The following is a 12078-nucleotide window of genomic DNA, read 5'->3' as shown; positions in this document are numbered from 1 at the left end:
TAAATATGTACATGGATTAATTAGAATATTTCTTTTAGATGCAAAAATGGTGGGAATTACTCTTTTGGAATAAACTTTCTTTTTCACAAAATTCTGGAAAATTTTGCCATAACCTCCTTTGTATGGCTGACCATTTCTCATTTTTATCTTTCTTCACTTAACTTAATTAACCCAATTTAGAATTATAGAACTCTAATCTACACAATTTTCTAAATTCAAGAGAGTAAACAATAAGAGGAGTTTAATTAATCACTTAGTTAATCTTTCTAGGATTAAGAAAGGTTGGAATGTAAAGAAGAGAAGGGGGTGGCCTTTTCATCACATTTGAATTTAATTCCATCATTTGCAAAACATAAAAAATCAAGAAAACCATAGATTTTTCATTAAAATTCGTAAACGGGAGATCCCCATTTTGACACTGAGGTGTCAAAATTCAGTTTTTTAATTCTTTTCTTTGGTCCTTAGTCCATCCTTAGTCCACTCTTCATCTTATGTCAGTCAGTTATCATAGCCTCTCTCTACCTTTTCGAACCCCAAACATTCCAAAAATTTCTTCCCCCCTTTTTTGTGTGTGCACCAGATCTCTTTCTCTCTCTACATCCTCTATCTAAAACGCCCTGCACTCCTTCTCCATGGAAAAAAGCTTCTTTGTCTACTCCAAAGGCCATAGCTAGCAGATCTGTACTCCTAAATGAGCCTTCTCTCTCCAAACCCACAGTAGAAAGTAGCCATGGCTTGCAACAAGGAGGAAGTTTACCATGAGCATTCTCTCTACAATACTTGATCCTCTCTCCATAGCTAGCAGATCTGTACTCCTAAATGAGCCTTCTCTCTCCAAACCCATAGTAGTAGCCATGGCTTGCAAGGAAGAAGCTTACCATGAGCATTCTCTCTACAATACTTGGTCCTCTCTCCAAACCCACAGTAGTAGTCATGACTTACATAGAAGAACCTTTCCATGATATATTCTCTCTCTATATTGCTTAGCAGCCATAGCTTGCACTAAAGAAGCTTCCCATGATGCATTGTCTCCTTTGCATTTCCTTCTCACCATTGCTAACCCTCTCTATGTTTCTTTGGCTCCCTTTGCGGCTTCTTTCTCTATCCACAATGCAGCTCTAGAGAAGCAACCCTCATCTCCATTCTTTCCATTATTTTTTGATTCCATATCCTGCTCCTTCCACTCCTATTCAACCCAAGCTTGCAAGCCTACTTTCTTGTAGATGGCACTACAAGACATCACCAATAAGCCTTCTAAGTTCCGCCTTCAAGTTGATTTGGAGACAGAATACGCAACCCTATGCAGTAGGCATGTTGCACCCAATATTTCATACGATTCGAATGCAAATGCAAGGAGCAAAGGCCATTGATCTTTGGATTGATGGAAATCTTTATCCACCAGATCCAATATCTGGTGCCCCTCCACCATTCAAAAGCATTACAAGTTTTTTGAAGTTTTTTGGTGATGGTTTCAATGGCCTTCTTGGCTATTGTAGGAGATTACACATGTTGTGGCTAGATGAGGCAGCTGGAAAGAGGCAAACACAATTTGCCTTCAACCAGCTTCAAGCGGCGTCGACTAAGCAGATCAATAGTTTGATGCAGAGGATTAAAGAGCTCTCAGAGGAGCTTGAGGTGCAGAAGAATAATTTAGCGGATTGTGTGTGTACAATAAATCAATTTATCGATAATTATGTTCGTCTTCAACACTCCACTCGTAATCTTCGGTGTCGTGCTCACCATTTCACTCACCTTCCCATTGGATATCACGCAAGGCAAAGAAAACGTAAAGTTGTTGGGTTACTTTCTAAGACAGCAGGCGCATGCAAGAGGCGTATTCAAACAACCAAGTAAAAAATTTTGTAGGAATTATAGCAACTTTGAGAAGCAATTAATGAATAAAGCATCTCTCATGGGCGACTCTTGCGATTGTAGGGCATGTGCAACAGCTATACTAGAATGTAACAACGCTGAGGACAATGTTAATGTCTCCCTTCTTTAGCATGTCCTTCAGGAGAAGGATATCATGGAAATGATAACAGGTTCTGGTAATGATAAGCTGCGGGAGACCCTTCGTCGACATTTCTTGAAGGAAATCAAAGAAATTATCACACCCAACCAAAGAGATGCTTGATATATGTGACTCAGCAGGTATTAGCCAGAAAGGTTACAGAGCAATGTACAGGTCAATCACTTTAGGGTTGCGAGCAAAGGGAGTTACGCAATCATTGCTTCCAACACTTTATAGCTTACAGATGGCAAAGAAGTGTGCTAATGGTGATATTGCATCCATGTTTAATGGGTACAAGTGGGTGGAGGATATTATGCCAATGCCAACAAACAAACCCTTTGAATACAATGCATATAACAATGTCTACATTGACATGGAAGTGCTACAAAAAGCAATGATTCAGTACTATGGCCTCACACTTGAAGAGATAGGTGGAAATGCTGTGTTTGTCTTGAAGCTAGATGAATGTCAAGTGGTTAAAGGTCAAAGACTGGAGCATGTTAGTTTAACCTTGATGAGCCGAGCACTTAGAGGAAAGCCTTTAGAGACCCAAGAGTTGGATGCAAGTCAAGACAGCAATAATAGGGGTCAAGGGCATAAGCAAGACTACTACGGCATTCAATCAGAGAAGAACATCTGGTGGCAAGCAGCATGGGTCCTCCCAAAAGAGAACCATGATACCTTGAGGTGGTATTTTGAACGGTCTGGCATTCAACATGTCGTCTCTTGTCAGGTCAATGGTCCAAAGCTTGATGTTCCCGGGATAGGCTGCTTTAACGTTGAATGGCACTTGGGTGGCGATCTAAAAACCTTAAAGTGTATGTTGGGTTGTAAAACAGGTGCGAATACTATATTCTCATGTGTTTACTGTTGTCATTCCAAGATAGCAGTAGACTCAAGAGTAAAAGGGAAACAACCTAGCAAAGGCAAAAGTCCAAAACAGGTGGGTGCAAAAAAAGCAATCATTTTTTATGTTGAACAGAGGAAAGGATCAAAGGTATGGCATAATGGCATATTAAGTTGTGACCAGAGCAAGCCACCTAGTCGTGACCAGGAGGACAATGCTTGGAACCCAATCTTGGACATTCCACTATGTCAAGTGCATGTGTGCACATTACATGCAAGACTCAGGATTTTGGATAAGCTATTGATGCTCCACATAAACTATGTCTAGAACATGGAGCCCGAAGATCGACGAGAAGAGTCAATATGTGCACTAGAGGGTGTACTTTCCTCTATTGGACTACATGCTGGAGCAGTGGTCTTGACAAAGGACAGAAAATCAAACCCTACACAAGACAACCCTAATAAAATTTGCATGGGTGGATCAAAGGCAAGACACTTGCTATCAAACCACTTGGGTTCTCATAGCCACACTAACTTTGAAATTTGGAAGAAGATATGTGATGTTACAACATATCGAGGAAATGATGCCAGGCTTGGCCTAAAACATGCACGTGTATGGGAGGCGTGTGATAAAATGGTCGATCTTCTAGAGCGACCTCACCTAGATGACCATGGTATTGAGGCACTTAAACAAGCCACTTGTAGATGTACAGAAGAAATGGTTGAGGCATGGGGAGAAACACACATTACTCACTACATGGTAATGTTATATTTCTTATGTCCTTGTAGTATGTTCTTCATACTGTTTGTTTACTTTTTGTAATTTTCTATGCAGTATATATTGTATGCACATGGGCCATACTTTCTCAATAGATATGGCTCTTTAGCACTTTGGAGCAATCAAGGCATGGAGAAATCACATTACCAAGCAAAGGCCGTGTATTTTAAGGGCACTCGCCATGGTGGTGGCAAAGTCAAGAGTAATGCGCTCATGAAATGTTCAACTGGTTCTATCGCGTTTTGGTTGGTAAAAAAAAGGTAAAAATCTTGCGGTAATTTGTCTCTTAGGCGTCAAATAATGAAAACTGTTAATGCAAGAAGAACTGAAGGATACAACCGATCAAATGCTGGGGAGAGACTACGGCATTGGGTTGCAAGCAAGTGTCGGTGCTGTTCCTCATGGGCTTAAACTCTCTGATTATAATCTTTTTGTATTTTTAAATTTTCTAAAAGTTTTAAAAGAATATATTTATAGAGCACTCTTGTATTCAACACAGGAGAATAATGGTTTTAGGGTTACATTTGACTCTTATAGGTGACTTGGCCGTTCACACATGGGCACCCATACATAGCCGACCGATCCTAACCCTTATCCTATTGATATTCAAGGTGTGCCTCTCATCGGTGATCACCCAATCCCTTTATCCTTTGCATATGGTGCCGACAAGCCCGGCCCATGACTCAGAATAGTTAAACTAATTACATGACGTAAAACATAGTACGTCTCAATGTCCATCATAGGTTAACATGCCCCCCTTCCTGATGTAGATTCCGTCCTCGGAAGTTATGGTATGGTAAGCTCGATAGGGTTGTTGTGGTAGACCGTCTGCAAAACAGGGAAGTAGAGTGAAAGTATGCTGGAATTCTTGTGTCAAAGATGCCCTGCACCAAGCTCCAGTTTGCAGCTCGGGCTGCTGTGTGAAGTGAAATTTACATTGTAGGAAAGGTGACTGTGTGTTTGTTGTTGAGGTGACTGTGTGTTTGTTGTTGAGGTGTTTCCGTTTTTGCAATCTGTTTCTGCGATTTGTCTTCTGCAATTCTGTTTCTTTTGTTATTTTTTCGCTCCGCGTGCGTTCTGTTCTCTCGTTTTCTGCGTGTGAGGGGGGATTTCTGAATCCCCAGGCCTGTGCTGTGTGCGAACTGCGCCGCGACAAAGTCTGAACCCCAGAAAGAAACCCATTTTTTTAAATAAAAAAACCAAACATGTGAAGAGGAAAGATTTTTTATTTGGAGAAAAAAAATTTGAAAAGAAAAACTCCCAATTGACCCCGACCCCGACCCCGATCTTGGTCTCTCGCTTGTGATATACATACATAGGAGAGTGAGCCTCCATAGCTTTCTTTCAAGTGAGAGCTTATGGGAAGTTGAGCCCTATATGTAGCTTACTCCCCAAGGAGTGAAGTGAGCATGTGGGATAAAGCCTTCACCCTTTCCTCCACAAGCAAATAGGCCTTCACCCCTTCCCCCACAAAAAACAGACTGTTTTGAGGACCACAGGAGCTCTGGATAGGTGAACACTGTGCTGTAAAGCACGCTAGGACCCTTTAAACGATACGCTCGTTTCGAGCTATCACACGCCCTAGTTCAGGTTCGACCATAAGTAAGGGGGTTAGAAATAGGTTAAAAACAATACAAAAACAAGTAAAAACGGGGTGTGAAACACCTAAGAAACCACTTGTGTGGACTTCAAGGGTAGTTACCAACGCCCATTTAGGGTACCCACGTCACATGCATCTACGCTCTGGTTGGGTGCTAGAGTCTGAGCCACTAGAAAGCATTTCAGTTTATGCAGGCTCACACCATCCCTCCACATTAGCATCTTGGCCTTCCGCTGGAACCCAAGGAAGTGCAACCCAAGATCCACGAATAGCCTAGTGACTCGTCCTCTTACTCAGAAGCCATGGAAGGGCACCCTACCAAGAACCCTGAGGAGACAAGCCAAAACATGCCAGTTTGGGCCCCACAACCCAGATCTAGCATGTTTAGTCATCTGATAGAGACCTTTAGTAGAGCTACACGCTCTGAACATGCGACAAGCGAAGTAAATGAAGGAGGGGTAGTGGATTCGCCATTCACATCTCATGTAGACCCTACCCTCCCAAAGAGTGTCCATGTGGATATTCTACCCACTTCGTTTAATGAGGGCCCTACTAAGCTACCACCTTCCGATGCTCTTCCTAAAGTAGAGGTTCCTAGAAGCCAATCCATAAGAAGTGACATTGCGTCCACTTCAAGAGAACCGTTTGGCACACCAAGTCTAGATGGGATATTTCTCAATGAAAATTGGGAATATGATCTACACACAGAGATTCTAACTGACCTATACACGGGTTACACATACCATGTAGGTTGGTTAGAAGTCATACGATCTACATCTAGCGCCACTAATCTAGAGGAGCAACAACAAATGATATGTGAGGTTATTCATAGAATTATCCAATTTGAGAGGCAAAATAGGGGAGTGAACCTAGTTTCCACTGGCCCTATGAGATTTTTGGATACGGGCAAGGCCAAACAACCAACCCTATCACAATTGGAGACTGCCTCGGTGAGTCCGATAGACCCTTCATATGTTGTTTCGCCTGGAGTCTTAATGCAGGTCGAGCCCACGAGCAGTAACTTTAGCTTTCCAACCTTGGCTCAACTTTCCATTAAGGAATCCACAATGCCTACCCCAATGATGAGTATGACGGAAGGCGCACCTGTTACCGTTGTAGTTAGTACGATGCTGCTTACTAGTGAAACAGTACCTAAAACAGTGCGTGCCAGTGCCTATCGACCATATGTACCTATCGCTACTCATGCTCATGTAGCTCCGACGCCTCTTAGTATGCCAATGGCGTATGCTCCTACTCATGCTCATGTAGCTCCGACGCCTCTTAGTATGCCAATGGTGTATGCTCCATGACTGCCTTATCACAACCCTTATCCAAAAGGAGCTAGGCCTAATCACATATCACATCCTACGTCAGCTGCCTACATACCAAGACCAACGCCAACTCCTATCAACCAAGCTATCCCAGAAGTGCCTCCACCAGCTATGCTTGCTCACCTAGGTGATCTCGTAGCGTTTGCTCAGACGATCGGATGATCTATTGCAGAAAACATGCGGGACATGCCTGAGAGAGAAGCCAGAAGCAAGGTAGTACAAGTGGCTAAGCTCACTCAGAACTTCAGTGGTAACGAAGATGTGAGGAAGCACATTGAAGTCTTTGAACACGTGTGTGATTCCTTGGAAGAGCACAATGAGCTGCATAAGTGTAAAGCCTTAGGCTTAACCTTGAGTGGGAAGGCCGGAGATTAGTATCGAACCTTAAGGGTTGAAGAGCGCACTCACTATCCCACTCTCAAGAGATTGTTCTTGAAAGAATACATACGTGAGGGTGTGCTTTGGGGAGTAGCATCTCAACTCCAAAAAGCTGAACGCGAGGAAGGGGAGTCAGTGAGAGACTTTATAAGTCGATTGAAGCATCTAAATTCTCGTTGCACTCCCGATGAGCGCTTCAATAATAACCAACTGCTCGATAGATTCATCCGAGGATTGCGCCACGAGGACATATACAATGGCCTAGTCATTAGAGGTCTTACAACATGGGAAGCAGTCACTGCCAATGCAATCCAGTTAGAAGATAACTTGATGATTGCAGGTAAAAAGGTGTCTTCGGAGACAAAATCCGTTAGTTCGCAAGTATCTGGGCACGAGCCAATGACAGTAAAACCTATTGCCAAGGAGCCCAAGATATCCGAAATGTCTGTGATGACCGACCTTACTAAGGCTCTCCAAGAATACTTTAGGGGTAATCGAGCTCCTCAAAATAGCCATATGTACCCAAGAAGAGAGCAACAATGGTGTTCGGTTTGCTTAGGACCATATAGCACGAGTGAATGTCCCACATTCAGAGTCAAATTCAATGGGAATCGCAATGCATGTGGTAAGTATGGCCATCAATCTAAAGATTGCCTAGTACTTAAGCGAATGTTGGCAAATCAGGCACCACTAGCCTAGTCAAACACACCTCAAGTACCCGCGCTAATGCTTGCACAACCTGTCGAGCAACCGTCACAGCACATAGTTCCAAGGAATCCGAATGTAGTCCAGTCTGTGCCGTTACCACCGCCAGTGCTAGGACCACAACCTCCACATCCAAGGATTACCCCAATAAACCAGATGGGTTGTGAGTCACATAGTGCGTGTGGGGATTATGAAGAGGAGATAGACCCCACTGCTCCATACGGGATTGATACATTTGAAATGACTCCCCAGTACTACATGGAGGATCATTTCGGGCAAGTCAAGCCTGTATATCAAGCGGCTGCTCTCGCCACAAGAGGGCAAAACCTTAATACCTTGGTGAGGAGACCACCTCTTCAATTCTACGAGTGTGGTGGACCGCATCGTGTAGCAGAGTGCCCTAATAGGCTACAGAAGATCGCTACTCAGATGCAACCAAATCAAGGGAGCACATCGAGAATGCCGGTACTTACATGTAATCGTTGTGGCATAGATCATTTGATTGCTCAATGTCCACATAATCCTAGTGCACCCAAGATTACGCCATTAAATTTGGTTGAGGTCACCAACCGAGCACGAGGGACCATACCTGTTGTACCCGCGAATGTAGTTACACGGTCAATGCTTCAAAATCAAAACTACATTCTCAAAGAGAGGGATACTACATCAATTGCTCAAGCAAAGAAAAAGAAAACGCGACGGAAGAGATCGCTTAATGCCACGAGCTCCAAGCCTAGTTCAAAGACTAACATAGGGACAGGAGACGACCCCGTGTATATGAATGATCCTGAAGATGATTCCGATTCAATAGAAACCATGGGGACCAAAGCCACTACCTTAAGGGAGGAACCCACTCGGGAGCTCAACGAAGGAGAATCAAGCGAGTACATAAATAAGGGGAAACAGAAGGAAACTTCATCGGCCCCACAACCAAGTTAGTTAATGCCCTCTCGACCACCCAAACTGACTGAGACTCCCCAAGACAAGCCACGTGGGCCAAAAACGCTCAAGAAAAAGATTGGAACTTACCCAAACCCAGTTGAGGAGATTGAACAAGTGCAACACTTAAGGGGTTTGGTGGAAGAAACACAAAGAGAACTAGAGCCAAACCCGAGAAAAATCAAAATTCAAGACACAGTGTTTCCTACGCAAGTTCAGCCTCACAGGAACCATAAACCGTTAGCTATACCTAGTATCATTCGGGAAGAAAGTGAGGATAGGACATCAGGAAGTGGGCAAACACCCTTTTTGCTTGAAAGAATGTTTAGTGAGGGAATGCCTGACCCTATTGAAGAGGAAGTGATTCCATCTTCACCAGTCCCTAGTCAAGAGGCGATGTCTCGAAAAGTATCGTTGAATGTGTCTAAGCTAATGGATTTCATGTCCTCTGAAATCAGAACCACGATCATATCCAAATTATACGGAGATCCTGAGCTATTCTTAGCTCTTCGGGCATTTCTCAATGGAGAACTAAAGGCGGGGCTACCACAATTTGCAAATATGGATAGACCCGACACGCTTCAAGATAAAGGGGGACATTGGGATCTACAACCCAACCTAGATGAAGACTCGGTCATTGAAATACCTGTTAACAAGTTGGGACAGTACTTTGAAGGTGACGAATCTAATGCGACCCTCCCCATTACTACCAAGGGATTAACTCTAAAGGGAATCCTTGATGGTGGTGCTGGCGTGAGCATTGTGACTAAAAACTGTTGGGAATCTATGGGAAGACCTTACCTTGAAGTCACAAACATAGTCGTTAAGATGGCAAACGGAACCATAGCTAAACCTATTGGAATGTTAAGGGACCTTAAGATCAAGGTTCTGGGATACAAGGTAAGACATACCTTCATTGTAATGGATTTCTCCAAGCATCCTATGTTATATCAAATGATCTTAGGACGTCCTTTCATGAGGGAAGCACAAATGGTACATGACTGGTCGAAAAACCATGTCTATCTACAATTCCAGGATTCTGTCATTCGAGTTGATCTTGAGAATGGTCATGCACATCCTTTAGGAAGCAAGGTTATCATTGATAATCGATCGGATACCACTATTCACTCCGCCCCATTAAGGTATTGCTATACATGCAAAAAAGAGACTGATGATGGGAAAGATTCTCCTTATATGGATGTCCTACCATGTATGACTGAGTCGGATAACGTGGATTGGGTACACCTAGCGGCAACCATAGACACATGGGAAAATAGAGGCACAAGTTGGGTAACACCTGAGGGGCAAGATATGCCACTGTTTAGTGCCAATAAACATGATAGGTGTTATGCACTTGACTCCTGATGGCAAGAAAGTGGCAAACTCAATTGACAGTAGCGAAGACTCTGACCAATGTAACTCTGAGTATGAATCTCAAGAACAAACTGACTCTGAGCCTGATGGGGGGGATGAATCAAATATTCACCCAAATGTGGAAGCAAGGTGCTCAAGGCCTAGGACAGTGACCTCCTATAGTTCATCCGAGAGTGAGGGGGACACAAGTGAAGATCCACCAAGTGAGTTCAAATCTGATAGAAACAAAAATCAAAAACTTGGTAAGAAGAAAACGAGACATAAGCGCCAACGCTATCGAGCTAATGTGCGAACCACAATAAACAAGGAGAGATCCACTACAGAATGGCTTAGTTATGTAGGAGCTATTGACGCTCATCGGAAGTTAGCGGATAATTGGGGACAATACCTCCAAAGTGTCATGTGGTGTATTTCGCAACCTCATGAGGTCACCCAATTAGAAATCGAAGAGAAGCCGAAACTAAGTCGTACTGCAAGAAGGCGGCAAAACCAAGAGTTAGCTCAGCAACAAAAGGAGGCAGAATTGAAAGAAAAAAGCCTGGCACAACAAGAACCAGTAGACTTACACCCCGCACCCGAGCATTTCAAATCATTCACCACAGGGGAACGTAAATTGGTCTACACAAAAGCCCAACGAACGCCTACCAATGGGAGTAGTGGTGTCTACGATGGACCTGCGGGTAGTTAAGGAGATAGACTTAGCAGATCCGGGTGAGGAGTCTAAACCACTTTTTATTGCTCAAGACCTCACCCAGTCAGAGGAAGCTACACTTAAGAAGCTTCTTAAAGAATTCAAGGACATATTTGCTTGGACATATCATGATATGAAGGGTGTTCCACCCTTGGTGGTGCAACACACGATTCCAATGATTAGCACTGCTAAACCAGTCCAGCAACATCCCTACCCAATGAATCCTAAGTACGCAAAGATTGTACAAGAGGAAATTGAAAAGCTTGTAAAATGTGGATTCATATACCCTATTGAGCACTCCGAATGGGTTTCTCCGATAGTCATCGTACCAAAGAAGATGCGTTGATTTCAAAAAGGTTAATGCAGCCACCAGAAGGGATCATTACCCCTTGCCATATTCTGAACATGTGCTTGAAAGAGTGGCAGGCAAGGAGGCATATAGCTTTTTAGATGGGTACTCGGGTTACAATCAGATCACAATTGCAGTCGAGGACCAAGCTAAAACAACATTTATCACGGAGTTTGGAGTGTTTGCCTTTCGCGTCATGGCTTTTGGCTTGACCAATGCACCTGCAACATTCCAACGATTGATAAACACGGCCTTTAAGGAATATCTAAGGGACTTCTATGAAGCTTTCTTAGATGATCTTTGTGTTCATTCCTCTTGGGACGAGCACTTGATGTGTTTACGAAAAATATTTGAAAGGTGTAGATTATATCGCATCTCATTGAATCCTTTCAAATGCCAATTCTAGGTTAAACACGGAGTTATCTTAGGGCATATAGTGTCCAAAAATGGGATTTCCACTGAGACGAGAGTAAAATCAAGGTCATTCTAGTACTGCCGCCACCTACCAACTATAAGGGAGTCCAACGCTTTATGGGCCATGTTGGTTATTATCGAAGGTTTATTCTATTCTTCGTGGAGATAGCTCGACTGTTGTATAAGCTTCTCATCGAGTTTATTTGGACTGAAGATTGTGACCGTGCATATGAGCTATTAAAGAACTTAATCTTTATTTCTTTATGTGCTCTTATCTTTCGAATATATGGTTTGCATGTTCACACAATGTTGGCTGCTTGAAGTTTTTGATTAGTTGTTAAAATATGGTGAGTGAATTCTAGAGTCTTAGAAGACTTAGGAAAAGATATTTCTATCTAAAGACAGTGTAGGATATATACCAAGGGAATATGCCAAGTTCTTATGCTTTCAAGGTATATTAGTTATCTCTAGTGGTAGCTACCTCTTAGTAGATATGAGCTAGGTGCTAGGAGTAAAAAAAAATTATAAAAAAATTATACCCTAAAAAAATATATCCAAAGTGAATTGAGACATGACGTGTCTACAGCCATGAGAAATGCTTGGTAGGACCTGGGGTTGTCTTAGCACCTTGGGGCCGATGCCTTGGTTTCTATGGGGTGAAC

This window comes from Cibotium barometz, chromosome 23 (genome assembly GCF_041138505.1).
Source record: "Cibotium barometz isolate CiBa-2024 chromosome 23, ASM4113850v1, whole genome shotgun sequence".
Taxonomy (NCBI): domain Eukaryota; kingdom Viridiplantae; phylum Streptophyta; class Polypodiopsida; order Cyatheales; family Cibotiaceae; genus Cibotium; species Cibotium barometz.
This window is presented reverse-complemented; position numbering follows the sequence as displayed.